Source organism: Chiloscyllium punctatum, chromosome 3 (assembly GCF_047496795.1).
Source record: "Chiloscyllium punctatum isolate Juve2018m chromosome 3, sChiPun1.3, whole genome shotgun sequence".
Lineage (NCBI taxonomy): Eukaryota > Metazoa > Chordata > Chondrichthyes > Orectolobiformes > Hemiscylliidae > Chiloscyllium > Chiloscyllium punctatum.
In genome coordinates this window covers 152,142,983-152,157,752 of record NC_092741.1, presented here as the reverse complement: position 1 = coordinate 152,157,752, position 14,770 = coordinate 152,142,983, and positions in this window count along the sequence as shown.

The window sequence follows — 14,770 nt, the reverse complement described above, 5'->3', positions numbered from 1 at the left end:
GCTGTTGTCGGCTGCAGAGGGACTTAGATATGATGCAGAGCTGGGCTGAAGAGTGGCAGATGGAGTTCAACCCTGCCAAGTGTGAGGTTGTCCATTTTGGAAGAACAAATAAGAATGCGGAATACAGGGTTAATGGTAGGGTTCTTAGTCAGGTGGAGGAACAGAGGGATCTTGGGGTCTATGTACATAGATCTTTGAAGGTTGCCACTCAGGTGGATAGAGTTTGTAAGAAGGCCTATAGAGTATTATCATTCATTAGCAGAGGGATTGAATTCAAGAGTCGTGAAGTGATGTTGCAGCTGTACAGGACTTTGGTTAGGCCACAGTTGGAGTACTGTGTGCAGTTATGGTCGCCTCACTTTAGGAAAGATGTGGAAGCTTTGGAGAGGGTGCAGAGAAGATTTACCAGGATGTTGCCTGGAATGGAGAGTAGGTCGTACGAGGATAGGTTGAGAGTTCTCGGCCTTTTCTCGTTGGAACGGCGAAGGATGAGGGGTGACTTGATAGAGGTTTATAAAATGATCGGAGGAATAGATAGAGTAGACAGTCAGAAACTTTTTCCCCGGGTACAACAGAGTGTTACAAGGGGACATAAATTTAAGGTGAAGGGTGGAAGGTATAGGGGAGATGTCAGGGGTGGGTTCTTTACCCAGAGAGTGGTGGGGGCATGGAATGCGCTGCCCGTGGGAGTGGTAGAGTCAGAATCATTGGCGACCTTTAAGTGGCATTTGGATAGGTACATGGATGGGTGCTTAATCTAGGTTAGAAGTTCGGCACAACATCATGGGCTGAAGGGCCTGTTCTGTGCTGTATTGTTCTATGTTCTATGTTCTATGTCCCTCATGATTTTATAAACCTCTATAAGATCACCCCTCAGCCTCTGACACTCCAGGGAAAATTGTCCCACCCTATTCGACCTCTTCCTATAGGTAAAAACAATGACTGCAGATGCTGGAAACCAGCTTTATTCCTGATGAAGGGCTTTTGCCCGAAACGTTGATTTTGCTGCTCCTCGGATGCTGCCTGAACTGCTGTGCTCTTCCATCACCACTAATCCAAAGCCTCTTCCTATAGCTCAAACCCTCAATTCCTGGCAACATTTTTGTAAACATTTTCTGAACCCTTTCAAATGTAGCAACATCCTTCCTGTAGCAGGGAGACCAGAATTGCGTGCAATATTCCAATAGTGGCCGAACCAATGTCCTGCCCAGCTGCAATATGGTATCTCAACTTCCATCCAATTCTAGCTTTTCCAGCAATTTCTGTCTTTGTGTGAGAAAAGTCTGCAGGCCTCCTGTTTTCTTTCAATGTAACCTTTGTCTTCACAACTGCTTCATCAGACAATACATTGTTGTTATTTTTACAATAGATCAGAATATTCTGCTAAAAACCATATGTAGCCAGGAGATAGTCATTGACCGTTATCAGACCAATTATTATTGTCACATTCTGCGGCCCTTCACCACATGTCATGTCATTCCATTTTCCATCAGAGTATCTCATCCTGAAAAATTTATTCCTAAAAGAGATACAATGTTTTGATCCCTAAAACTTGGTGATGTTCAAGCATTTGCTAAGGAATCTCACATCACCAAAATCTATTCCTTTTGAGACTCTTCTTTGGATCTCACCTTTAGCCTTTTGTGCGGTATTCCCTGTTGAATTGCTTTAATTCCATATTAATATTCAGCTCTCCTTTACAATATTAGTTGCCATGATTCTCACAAATTGAATGATGACCGGCTACACAAGATGTGGAAGGGGTGGAAGGAATGGGTTTGAGTCCCTCTTGCCCCGGGTATTGACTACAAAATATTTAAACAGAATTATAACCATGATCAATCCATCAAAGTGAGAGCAGTACCTGCCATGGAGTACAGCAAAATAAATGCAAACAACCAAAGGTGCACCACCTGCTTTATTGGATGACGCTGCCTTGAATTCCAGGGGAACCTGTTGGAATTATGTAAAGTGATGAATAGAATAGTTAGGTCAACAAAGAAATGCAGCAGGAACATGAGGAGGGGGAAGCACACCACCCATGAGTGTTTCACAACAATTAGCCACTCCCATCATCAATAGACCCAAAGCACCTCAATCTTTTTCTGTAATGCTTACTTCTTTTCGGTGAAACCAACTTCAATACAAATGTAAGTGTCAATAATAAAGCCAGAATAAAAAAAGGCCAATAATTTTGTTCCATCTATTATTACCCCAATGATGACAGCATTTGCCCTTCCTACAGAAACAAGACCATTTTTCTATGATTGCGCTTTAGTGCTGCCAGAGATTTGTTTAGAAATGGACTACAGCTGGTTTGTGAGGCTTTTCAAATGCCACCAGGGCCAAGGCCACACGTGTTTCAATGAAAGCGTACGCTGCCAGAGAAGCAGAGGTGGGCATTACTGTTATGTCTTTGGTCCTGCCCACCCGGTCCATAGTGAATAGATGATCCCAGGTGGTCAATGCCTCTTTGAGATGGCAAATTGCCCAGTGCACCATTGGTTTCTTAAGGTTTCTGTCACTGTCTTCTTCGGTAATATTGAAAGTGGTATCTGAGTCCTTAATACCAGGGTTTGTATAGGGATAGGACAGACCATTCAGCCCTTCAAGCCTTTTCTACCAATAAATTAGGCTAGGGTTGGTCTGTACCTTGTTTCCATTTACCTGCATTTGTTCCAACTCCCTTAATAACCTTGCCAAGGATAAATCCATCACGTTCAGTTTTAATCTCTTGGCAGAATAGAACTTGAGTATTGATGAGGAAACTGGGGTTTTTTTTTGAGTCAGCTTTTAGTTTTGAATGCACCAGGACACCATATTAATGCTGAATTTTGAAGGGATCAGAAGGTTTTACTGCATGGGGAAAAGGTGCTGAGTATTTGATAAGTCTATTTTAGTTTGCTAAGGCATTTCATCATGTCCATCACTCTCTCCATGTTGTGAGGACCAGCATATTTCTTCTTGTGGCAGGAAGACTTGCAGATGGGCTTGGCCTCCTTCTCCATTGCGCTTCTGTTCCATGGACCTTGCCCTATAAGAAAGAAGGCAGCGTGTTTGGAGAGTTTTGTGAGGTGCAGAGGAACAGTGTTCTAAATTGGCAATGTGACCAATGATAGCAGAATTGGAGCTGGCTGCATGCCTGAAACATAACAGGGAGTGTGTAGTGCCAATTTTGCCTAGTCCCTGGAACCACATAAAGGTGCATGTTCAGCAGACCCTGCATGCTCATTGTTTAAGTCTTAGGTAGCAATGTTTTCCCTGATATTGAAACATGTTACACATCAGGTATGTTTTCAGTTTCCACTATCAACCAAAATTACAGATATATACAGGAATCCAGACATCAGATGACATTCAGAAGATCAGTATGAGTCTGATTTCAATCACATTTTATGAATATCATCAAAACACTTGAACATCCTTCATGACTTTTATTCAAATTAAGACATTGAAAGCTTTGCATAAGTTTTATTATCAGGAATCCAAGAAAATTAACAGAGTCCAAATATACCGAAGACTCGTGTAGACAATCTCAATAGAAATAAAATCTGGAGAAATGCAATTAATGTTAGCCCCTTACACTTTACCACCCATTTTAAATGATTACACAAAATCAAGTGATTTGAGTCAACAACACTGCAGAAGCAAGCCAACCACAACTTTATTCACTGGAGTGAGTAAGCATTTTATTGATTTTATTCATATCTGAAAGGAATGTCAACATAATTTTTTACTCCCACATTACTTCGGTTTCTTCATATTAAGCATGGTTCGGATGTAAATTAATTCTATTAAAGGATATGCTGCCATTTCAAAAAAATTAAAAGAGTGAATATTCTGACTTGGCACAACAAAGAGATCTGATATCAATTACTGAATGGAGTTACTGATTTACAAATTTACTGATTCACCAGGTCATCTCATCACAGGCAGGCTTAAAGATGTTTTAGAGCATTTTTCACATGGAAATGGCAACTGTAGCAGTTGTTAGAAATTCTCAGTTCAAATCATTTTACAAAACAAGCTTTTTATATATATATAGAAAGCAAAATAAGGGGCAAAAGGTGAGTGTGGAGACTGAAAATATCTGACAAATGCATTTTATTGGGATTTGTCATTATGGCCCTCTTATTTACAATATGCATAAATAATCAGAGTTTTGGATTGAGAAAAAAAACTATTCTTGGAATGTAAGCAGCTCTAGCAAGACCAGTGTTTATTGCCAATTATTGATTGCCCTGAAATAGAACAGAGAGTGATTTGACATAACTAACTAACTTGCGAGATGCCTAGATGATATCTAAGAGTCAAGCATGCCTAAGCTACGACTGAAATTAAATACAGGCCGAACAAAGCGAGGATCTCAAGATTCTTTGCCAAACAAACTTTAGTATACAGTTTGTTTAGAGTCATCGAGTCATACAGCATGGAAACAGATCCTTCAGTCTAACTAGTCCACACTGACCATGTCCCAAACTAAACTAGTCTCACTTGCCTGCATTTTTACCATATCCCTCTAAATCCTTCCTATTCAGGTACTTATCCAAATATCTTTTAAACTTTGTAACTGTACCTGCATTCATCACTTCCTGTGGAAGTTCATTCCACTGACAAACTATTTTCTGAGTCAAAAGTTGCCCCTCTTATAATTTTTAAAACTTTCTCCTCTCACCTTAAAAATATGCCCCCTTAATTTTGAATTCCCCTACCCTAGTGAAAATACCCTTGCTATTTAGCTTATTGATGCCTTTCATGATTTTATAAACCTGTGTAAGGTCACCCCTCAACCTCCCACGCGCCAGTGAAGAGTCACAGCCTATCCAGCCCATTTTTATAATTTATATTTTTATATTTATAATTAAATGTAATTATAATTATGTAATATTATAATTATAATATATTTTTATAATTAAAACCCTCCATTCCAGCAACATCGTGGTAAATCTTTTCTGAATCTTCTCCAGTTTAATAATATTCCTCCTGTAGCCGGGCAACCAGAACTGCACAGAGTATTCCAATAAAGGCCTCACCAACATCCTGCACAAACTCAACACGATGTCCGAATGCCTATACCTCAAAGGTCTGAGCATAAAAGGCAAGCATGCTAAATGCCTTCTTAACCACCCAATCTCCCTCTGATGCAAATTTCAAAGAATTATGTACCTGAACCTCTAGGTCTCTCTGTTCTACAACATTGTCCAGAGCCCTTACCATCATTTGTAGAAGTCCTGCCCGTGTTTGTTTTACTAAAATGCAATACCTCACATGTATCCAAACACCATCTGCCTCTCTTCAGCCCATTGACCCTATTGGTAAAGATCTCTTTGTAATCTGAGATAACTTTTTTTTACTTTACATTATACCATCAATTTTGGTGTCTTCTGCAAACGTACGACCAATGCCTTCTATATTCCCATCCAAGTCATTTATATAAACGACAAACAAAAGTGGACCCAGTATCGATCCCTGTGGAACACTGCCAGCTATGGGCCTCCAGTCCGATCAACAACCCTCCACCACCACCCTCTGTCTTGTATCATCAAGCCAATTTTGTATCCAATTGGCAAGCTCACCCTGAACCCCATGTGATCTAACTTTATTAATTAATCTACCATGTAGAGTCTTGTCAAAGGCTTTACTAAAGTCCATGTAAACAATGTCTACCAATCTCCCCTTGTCAATCATTTTGGGTACTTTTGAAAAAACTCAATCAAGAGTGTGAGAAACAATTTTCCTCACATGAAGCTATGCAAAGTATCCTGAATCAGTCCTTCCCTCTCCAAATGCATTAACTTCTATCTTTCAGGGTCACCTCCAGCAATGCACACACCACCGATGTCAGACTCATACGTCTATAGTTCCTGGGCTTCTCTTTACAGCCTTCCTTAAATAAAGGCACAACATTATTTTTCCAGATATTATAAAGCAGAATTTTAATTCTCAGGTTGTCATGGTGAGATTTCAAAACACATTATTTGGTTGCACAAACGTACATAATTTAGTCGAAACCCTGAATTCTTAACACAGTATCATATACATTTCCATATCCCTACAATTTCAGGAACAGTTTGCTTATGAGACCAGAGTTTGAGTTGGGTTAGTCCGGGTGACTGTATAATGGATTGGAAAAAAATCTTCAGAAAATATATTATTAGCAGGAGAAGCCAATAGATTAAGGATAAAGTTCTGCAGGAAGCCATACATTTTAGAAATAAAAATAATGAAAAAGAAGTATGACACAGGGTAACATTTTAAAAGTAGGGGAGGAGGGGAAGACTTTGGCACACAGATCATTAGATGTAATAAAACGAAGATGAGAGGAGTGCTCTATTTCTCCCTAGACCCCCTACTCCATGTGTCTCAAATTAAGGTTGTATCCCATGTCAAAATAGCCAATCATATGCTTTCTCTATATTAGATGTAGGATTTTTAAAAAATCCATCAACTAAATTTCTTTAGGAAGCACAAAATTATTGATTATTATAAAATAAAACTTATTCCATGAAGATGCAAAAAACAGTTAACAGAGCTTTTGATATGAAAATATAAACGATTACCCCTCTAAATAGCCAAACACACACAGTCACATCAGACAAAGTGAAAAAATGACTTCTCTCTGCAGAGATTCATATTTGGTCAATGGATCTTAGTTCCTGAGGGCACTAAGGATAATGTTTGACACATTCAGATGGGCGTTGGTCTGATGTTCTGGCATACAAAATCTAATGGTTGTTGAACACATGCAGCTGTTGCTGGGGTTATTTGCCTACATCATCTTTTTGGAATGATCAATTATCTCTTTCAGAAGTTTCTCATGTGACAGCAACACCACCGGAGCTCCAGGTGCCACACTCGACCAAGAACACAGCTCCTTTTCCTGAAGCAGGGAAGTTATACTGGGAAGCTCTTTTCTTTCAGCGAGTCAATTGCTAACAATTTCAATCATTGTCCAAAGCAGACATTGCAAACTGACTGTCACAAATCTCCAATAGTTAAGTACATGCCATTATCCCACATGTAACTACCAAGAAACACAGATAAAACAGTTTCAATGACTTTTCATTAATTTTTTTAAAAGAAAACTAATCCAGAATCCGTAATCCTTCAAATCCAAGTCAAAAACTATTTTTATTACTCTTTTATTAATAGAAAACAATTGCCATATTCAATGTATTTCTTGGCAAAGTGTGGATATAAAGTAAAAACATTAAAAATTAAGACACATTCAGTGGCCAATCTAAACGAGTACAGCACCACTGTTACAGACTTCATTAATAAGTGGGTAAAAGAGTGCATGCCAAAGAAGTTAATCCAAATGTTCCCCAACTGGAAACCATGGATGAACCAGGAGATCCTTGTCCTGCTGAAGTCCAGGTCTGAGGCATACAAGGCAAGCAATCTTGACCCATACAGGAAATCCAGGTACAACATTCATAAAACCATCTGAGATGCCAAGAGGCAATACCAAACTATGCTTGATACCCAAACCAACCACATTGACCCCCATTGTTTGGGGCAAGGCTTAAATGATGTAATGGGCTACAAAGTGAAGTTGAACAGAATCATGAGCAACAGTACATCCCATTGTGATGGGCTCATTGCATTGTACACTTGCTGTGAACAGAAGGTCAGTGAAACAATGTCACCTATCCCAACAACCTCAGGTACCCCTATACCCACACTCACCACCAATGGTGTCAGATCAGCCTTCTTGAGAGGGTACCCCCATGGAAAGCGACTGACCTGGATGGAGTCCCTGGCTGTGCTCTCAGCTCCAATGTGTAGATACAGATGAGAGTGTTAACAAAGACTTTTAACCTCTCCTTACTATGTTGCGAGATTCCCCTCGGCTTGAAGAAGACCCATCACCCCATCCCAGTGCCAAATCAAAAATCAACAGCCTGCCTCAATGACTACTGCTGGGTGGCTCTGACCTCCATAATGATGAAGTGCTTCAAGAAGTAAGTTATGGCTCGCATCATCTGCAGCCTACCCCATTGCATTGATCCTTTGCAATTCGCCTGCAGGTCCATGGCAGAGACTTTGAGATTCTAGACGTAAGTTTGTTCGCTGAGCTGCAAGGTTCATTTTCAGACGTTTCATCACCATACTAGGTAACATCTTCAGTGAGCCTCTGGATGAAGCACTGCTGATGTTTCCTGCTTTTTATTTACATGTTTGGGTTACTTTGGGTTGGTGATGTCATCTCCTGTGGTGATGTTATTTCTTATGTTATGTCATTTCCTGTTCTTTTTCTCAGGGCATGGTAAATGGGGTCCAATTCAATGTGTTTGTTGTTAGAGTTCCGGTTGGAATGCCATGCTTCTAGGAATTTTTGTGCCCATCTCTGTTTGGCTTGTCCTAGGATGCATGTGCTGTCCCAGTTGAAGTGGTGTCCTTCCTTATCTGTATGTAAGGATACTAGTGAGAGAGGGTCATGTCGTTTTGTGGCTAGTTGATGTTCATGGGACCATTTACTTATATCCTTCCTAAATGGCCTACCCAGTATTCTTAGACTGTGATGCCTGGTCCAGAACTTCCCAGTCATCAGGAATATTCTTGATGCATTTACCCTGTCTAATCCTGGATGAATTATGGAAGTTTCTATGCAACCCTCCCCTCATTCTTCTCAACTCTGGAAATTTGATGCCTCCTTATCATTCCCAAATCTATCCCATTCTCCCAGTCCCTCTCTCCGCAGGATGACACCCCACCATGGACCCAGCAGATGGATCTTCAAGACCTAGAAAAGTACCCGTCTAAATTTATTATCATAAAGAGTGGAACAAGATGAGATGTCTTTTTCACTAGAGCTGAACAGGCTAACTGGTAACCGAATTGATTTTTTAAATATGTTCTCGCATGGAATGTGTCTGTCACTGACAAGGCCAGCAGTTACCCCTATCTTCAAATGACTGTCTTGCTATTTCAGAGGCTTGTGTAGGGCAGTTTGAATAAGGGAGGCAAGTTTCCTTCCTTAAAGTACATCAGTGAATAAGTGCAATTTTGCAAATACCATTGGTAATTTTAAAATTTTAAATTTTGCTATGACTCACTATCAATTTTAGTTTTATTGATTGAATTCATATGCCATCATCTGCCATTGCAGAACTATGAAACCAGTCTAAAGAAGGTGTTGCCCAAGTACCAACGGAATGTTGCCTGCCCCACCAGGGGCATGAACATTTTAGACCACTGCCACACCACTGTGAAGGATGCCTACCTCTCCATCCCCCGCCTTCATTTCGGGAGCTCCGATCACAATGCCGTGCTTCTTTTTCCAGCTTCCAGGCAAAAGTTCAAGCAGGAGACTCCCCTCACGGATACTGGTTCAGTGCTGGTCGGAGGAGGCAGAAGATCAACTCCGGTGCTGTCTGGAATCCGCTGATTGGGAAATGTTCAAATAGTCCACAGGTACCTTGGACGAGTACACCACCACCGTCACAGACTTTATCAGCAAGTGTGCGGAGGACTGCATACTGTGGAAGTCAGTCCGGGTGTTCCCCAACAGGAAACCCTGGAGGAATCAGGACATACAGAACCTGCTACAAACCAGGCACGAGGCCTTCAGGTTAGGAGACCCACTCAAATATAAAGAATCCAAGTACGAGCCTCGCAGAGCCATTAAGACAGCCAAGGACCAATACCAATCCGAACTAGAGACACAGATAGACACCTGGCGACTATGGCAAGGACTGAATGACATCACAGGTTCTAAAAAGAGACAGTGCAAGAGAGCAGACGATGACACATCCCTCCCAGATCGTCTCAACGCCTTGTATGCTCGCTTTGAGCTGAATTTCGGTGGAGAGGTAACACCTATTCTGACAAGCCCTGACAAACTTATCCCAGCAGTCATTGCATCAGAGGTCAGATCAGTTTGCCTTTGTGTGAATCCAAGGAAAGCGATGGGACCAGATGGACTACCAGGCCGTGCACTCAGAGCATGTGCAGATCAACTGGCAGAGGTCTTTTCGGACATCTTCAACCTCTCCCTGCAGCAGGCCACGGTCCCTGCCTGTTTCAATGGGGCCAACATCATCCCTGTGCCTATGGAGGCTCATGCAGCCTGTCTCCATGACTACCGCCCAGTGGCCCTAACTCCCACTCTACACTGTTCCAATGGAACCAAATCTTGAATTTCAAATCTGTTCAATTGTAATGTTGTAAAATTGATATTTGATGTCAGTTACTGCGTTCGAAAAGGTGTTGTGAAACTTGAAAATGTTTGGAAAAGATATACATAGATGTTGCCAGGGTTGGAGGGTTTGAGTTATAGGAGGGGGTTGAACAGGCTGGGACTGTTAACCCTGGAGCGTCGGAGGTTGAGGGGTGACCTTATAGAGATTTACAAAATTATGAAGGGCACGGGTAGGATAAATAGACAAAATATTTTCCCTGGGGTGGGGGAGTCCAGAACTAGAGACCATAGGTTTAGGGTGAGAGGGGAAAGATTTAAAAGAGACCTAAGGGGCAACTTTTTCACACAGCGGGTTTAGATTAAATTAGATTAGGTTACTTACAGTGTGGAAACAGGCCCTTCGGCCTAACAAGCCCACACCGACCCTCCGAAGAGCAACCCACCCAGACCCATTCCCCTACATCCAACACTACGGGCAATTTAGCATGGCCAATTCACCTAACCTGCACATGTTTGGACTGTGGGAGGAAACCGGAGCACCCGGAGGAAACCCACGCAGACACGGGGAGAATGTGCAAACTCCACACAGACAGTTGCCAAATGCGGGAATTGAACCCAGGTCTCTGGCGCTGTGAGGCAGCAGTGCTAACCACTGTGCCAGGGTGGTACGGGTATGGAATGAGATGCCAGAGGAAGTGGTGGAGGCTGATACAATTGCAACATTTAAAAGGCATCTGGATGGGTAAATGAATAGGAAGGGTTTGGAGTGATATGGGACCGGGGTTCAGGAGGGCAGGAACAGCATGGTCTCAATGACTACCGCCCAGTGGCCCTAACTCCTCTACACCGTCCCAATGGACCCAAACCCCTTCCCATTCACCTCCTCACGGATACAGATCCAGTGCTGGTTGGCGAAGGCAGAGGATCACCTCTGATGCTGTCTGAAATCAGCTGATTGGGACATGTTCAAACAATCCGCAGGTACCTTGAGTTCACCACCACCACTGTCACAGACTTTATCAGCAAGTGTACAGAGGACTGTATACCAAGGAAGGCAATCCGGGTGTTTCCCAACAGGAAACCCTGGATGAATAAGGACATACGGAACCTGCTAAAAACCAGGCATGAGGCCTGGCAATGTTTTTCAACAATCTCTACCATCGGGGAGAAGTAAAAGAAGCCTGAACACACGCATCAGCTGGTTTCGCAACCGTTTGTACCCTACTGTTGTTAGAATACTGAATGGACTCACAAACTCTTAATACTCACCTGGACCTGTGTTTTTGTTTTTGCCGCTGTTTACCTATTATTTATATTTATGCTGCTTAACTCTGTGATCTGCCTGTATTGCTTGCAAGACAAAGCTTTTCACTGTGCCACGGTACACGTGACAATAAATTCAATTCAATGAGACTATGTCTCCAGGATATTAGATGATGTCTCTGAATTACCACGATGCTACCGTCTCCTCTTCCAGTCTGCCACCAACCCAGCCCATACCACTAACAGGTAGAGCAAGAAGGCAGATCCTGAACGCATGTTACTAAGAATAGAGAATCAGGCCCTGTGTTGTTTGCACCAATTTGACTCACATGAGCCATTAGGCCTCTAAGAGTCTAAATTGCAGTGGTAGCATATTGTGTATATTGTGACCCAGAGCAATGGATAGTGATGAGCGACTTCAAAATGCTTTCCATTGAGTGGCTGACCAGGTACTTGGGACACTATGAATACTTGCTGTAGCTGCATTTGGAGTGTTTGTACAAGTTGATTCATATCTTTTTTGGGAGAAAGTGAGAACTGCACATGCTGCAGATCAGAGTCAAAAAGTGTGGCTCTGGAAAAGCACAGCAGATCAGAAGCAGGAGAGTCGACGTTTCGGGCATAAGTCCTTCGACAGGAAAGTAGGGGTTTGGGGGAAGCAGAGAAGGGAGCTGGGAGGAGGGTAAGGTAGTTGGAAAGGCAATAGGCAGATACAGATGTGAGATGAGAGAGCTAGGTCAGAGGGGAGGGTGGAGCGGATAGGTGATATCACCTTCCCAGCTATCTTCCCCCCAGCCCCACACTCACCCTCCTATTCCTCTCGCAGCCCTCTTTCCCCGCCCCACATTCCTGATGAAGGGCTTATGCCCGAAATGTCAACTCTCCTGCTCCTCGGATGCTGCCTGACCTGTTTTACTTTTCCAGCCCCACCCTTTTCAACTCATATCTTTTTTGACCATGTTATGAACACATCATCCTCTGTTGTCAAATCCTGCGAACCTACAGTTTCTGGCTGAGAGGCACAATCTGCTGCACTGCAACCCTTCCTGTACATAATGAATAAAACAATACATTATCAATAAAACAATGAAAATGGGGGTTAGAATAGAATAGTTATGCTGGGCTTTAGATTGTGGTATCCACTGCCACAAATAAAACAAAAATCGTTAAATCTTTTTCAGAGATGACATGGTTAACGGAAAGAAAGGAATATTAAAGATTATTGGCAACAAATCGGAGTTTGAGTTTGAACAGCAGCTTGACTGCAGTGGTTCAAGAAGGCAGCTCACCATCACCTTCTCAAAGACTGGTAAGACCAGGGAGTAAATGCTGGCCCAGCCCACGATGTCCATATCCCATGAATAGATAATAACATGTAGAAAAGCACCTGTATTAAGTGAGTCGGTTTGAATTGTCTGTGATTTGATGTTGTCCGTTCCACGTTGCTTCTCATTAAAAACACCATGTTTTATTTATCTGACTTTATTATAAACCGGGTGAAAGAATGTGACAGAAATGAAATTCAATGTAAACCTTTGAGCTGGATAACAATGATGTGCAAATATGGGCCAGGTGCTGGCAAGTGGGACTAGATAAGGTTATGATATCTGGTCGGCATGGACGAGTTGGACCGAAGGGTCTGTTTCCAAGCTGTACATCTCTATCACTCTATAAAAAGTTCAACAGAGTCATAGAGCCATACAGCACAGAACCAGACTCTTTGGTCCAACCAGTCCGTGCCGAACATAATCCCAAATTAAACTGGTCCCACTGCCTGCTCCTGGCCCATATTCCTCCAAACCTTTCCCAGTTATTTACTTTTCTAAGTGTCTTTTAAACCTTTTAATTGAGCCCAAATCTATCACTTCCTCGGGAAGTTCATTTTACATATTAAGCTGCCCCTGTGTAAACAATTTATCCCCCATGTCTTTTTAAAAACAATCGCCTTTCATTCTAAAACTGTGCACCTAATCTTGAAAGCCCCATCCTAGGGAAAAGACAACTACCGTTTACCCTATCTATACTGCTCATGATTTTATAAACTTCTGGAAGGTCATCTCTCAACTTCCTATCCTCCAGCCTATCCAGCCTTTCTTTAGAACTCAAACGTTCCGTACCAAGCAACGTCCTGGCAAATCTTTTCTGAACCCTCTCAAGTTTAATAATAACCTTCCTATGACTTGGGGACCAGAACTGAACACAGTATTCCAGAAGAGGCCTCACCAATGTTCTGTAGAACCTCAACATAAGTTTCTAACTCGTATACACAAAGGACTGAGTAATGAAGGTCTTTTTAACCTTGGAGTGAAGACAACTTCGATTCCTCTCTTCCCTAACCTAAACTGTCCCAAAGTAGAAGTTGGGAAGTTTTCCATACCTAAATCTGAACAAAGTACTCCTCAACAGTCATTCACCTGCACGCTTGTCTGAGTCAATGAAAAATAATTCGAAGGTTAGCCGTGTAATACTAAACTGAATCCAGAGATGTCGCTCTTCCCATACAGTTGAATAATACGAAGGACGATCAACTCGACTTGAAAGTAATGAACAAGTTTTACATACAGTGCATTAAAAGGATAACCCCATATTGAACCTATGTTTGAAAAAATTGGTTAAAAAACATGGAACAAATAAACAATAAAATGTATAATGTCAACTCATCTGGGTGTTTAAATAGTATAATTATTTTGGTGCGTTTTCCCTTAATCTCGTGTTACTAATTGCCCTTTCCAGTTAAAGTCGCGTTGTTTAATCACTGAGTTACAGTGTCAGTGCGGCAGGGATTTATTCAACCTTTGTCACATTTGCAAATCCTGGTCAATTCAGTTTGGGCGAGGGATGGCCTACGAGCCACAACCTCAACAAAGTACGTGGAGAAATATAACTTGAACTACATGAAGAGTATCACAAAAGAGAAATCTTTAGTTTACTTGCAACTGATTCTCGAAATGCCTAATATCTTATTACCCGGCAGTTTTATTGATAACTTCACTTTTACATAAAGCAAAATACTGCGATGCTAGAAATCTGAAACACCTGTCCTGTAGAAAAGTCCACAAAAGACTTGAAACATTAATTTTGCTTCCTTCTCTCTACAGATGCTGCCAGACCTGCTGAGTTTCTCCAGCACTTTATGTTTTAAGTACTTTTAAATGCTTTTTATTTCTAAAGGAATGATTTGGATTATTTAGAGGACTTAGTTCACTCAATGTGCCCTGTGACCTGGACCAGCCTAATGTCTGGATTGTTCAGGGCTTCTGTCAGTGCTAACCCGTTGGAAAGGGCCGCTGTGTTTTCCTTCTCTCCAGCGCTGTTGACTATGAACACCCGTGTCTCCGGCTCTGATCTCTGTTAATTACATTA